Source organism: Megascapheus bottae, chromosome 11 (assembly GCF_031878675.1).
Source record: "Megascapheus bottae isolate mThoBot1 chromosome 11, mThoBot2.hap1, whole genome shotgun sequence".
Lineage (NCBI taxonomy): Eukaryota > Metazoa > Chordata > Mammalia > Rodentia > Geomyidae > Megascapheus > Megascapheus bottae.
The window spans coordinates 16,375,817-16,377,409 of record NC_143519.1 but is presented as its reverse complement, the minus strand read 5'-3'; the positions used below and the strand labels follow the sequence as shown (position 1 = coordinate 16,377,409).

General features: G+C 38.8%; 1 pseudogene; it reads right to left on the bottom strand.

Annotated features, from left to right (window-relative positions):
* Positions 1-485: 485 nt before the first annotated feature.
* On the bottom strand, positions 486-1,013 carry LOC150056779 (mediator of RNA polymerase II transcription subunit 21 pseudogene; annotated as a pseudogene).
* Between the last annotated feature and the right edge of the window lie 580 nt (positions 1,014-1,593).

The window sequence follows — 1,593 nt, the reverse complement described above, 5'->3', positions numbered from 1 at the left end:
CCTGCAAGACCCTGGACAGAGGGAAGCTAGACATGGTAAACCCAGGAAGGGGGGAAGAAAAAGCCCCAAAGTAGGCAGAGCATATTCACCTCTGCAGGAAGTGAAACCTTCCTGCAGTGGCTCAGTAAAAAGGGCCTGACATACATAAAGCCCTGAGTTCAAATCCCAGTACCACAAAAACATATTTTTAATAAAATCAAAATAAGTACAAACAAAAAGATAGAGCAGGTTTAATTCACAGCTCAAATAGATAAAGTTAGGAAGAAAATAGTTGTTTTAGCTTGGAGAAAATGTAAGTATAGATAAAATAATCACTCTTTTCAACTTTATTATATGTTTATTTCTACATATTATGAACACAAATGCACACCTGCCTTGGTATCTTCATGCAGAGGGAGGGAAAACCCCAAAAGATGACACAAAGATGGCTTAAAGCAGATTCCATCAGGATTTGATAAGCTTGTTTATCAACAATGATGAGTGAATTAAAAATAGATGAAAGTTACTGTTGCGATGTTGGTATTTGTGCTGCAGAATTCTAATGGCATGGACAGTTTTTTTTCAGTCCATGGTGTGACGGTGGAAAGTAGTTGGGAAAGGCTGGGTGTGGGCCCCACTTCTTGTCTTAAGCTGGGATGGAATGATGCCAGCCAGTGCACTCTGAATCTTTCTCAGAAGCAAGTCTCCTCGATAAACAACATCTTCCAGACAGGTTAGCAGCCTTGTGGTTCTCTTCCTCCAGCTTATACAAACTAGCAGCCTGCAATGCAGCTGTGGATTCTTCACTGGGTAAGGAATCTATCAAAACAGCAATGTCTTTTGCTGTCCGGGCAATCAGTGCAGCAAAAAGCTGAGCTTACTCTTCTGTGGGGTTAGTGGGCTTGTCCTTGTAAATTGCTGCTTGAATGTTATTAAATGGCGTAAGCGGACCACACTGTTGCAATTCTCCAAGAACGAAACTGATCTACAAGCGAGTTCACCATGTCTTGGAGCTGCATGAGGCGGTGTGCCATGTTGTTCCCACACGCAACCCATGCTGGAGCTCAAAAATAATCACTTTTATTTAATACCTCTGTGACTTTGTACAGACTCAAAGTTGTACGATGTAAGTGATATTATACATACATATATTATTATTATTATTAAGGACAATCTTAAAAGAAACTAAAATTAAAATGTGTGTTAGTTATCAAATCAACAGTAGACACACATAAACCTATTTAATATATAGTTAGGGCCTTGGTCTGTAAAGAATATCTTCATGTTTATCCTATGTTGTCACTGTATCTGATTTTGGTATCAAGTGTACTGTTATATACCTCTGTTTGAATTAGGGAAAGGAAGAGGGAGAACAAGTTGATGAGACAAAGGAAAAAGGGTGAACCAGTGTATCAGCGATATTCACAGGACAATATGTTGGAAATGAACTTTACAACTTGGGAGTGGTTGAGAGGAAAGGGTAGAGGGATAAAAACATGGGAAAAAGGTAACAATGTTCATAAAGTGAGGTACTCTCTACCCTATGTATGTAAGGTAACCCCTTACAACATCACTCTGACAATGAAATTAAATTACAAAAGCATAAATATTCTA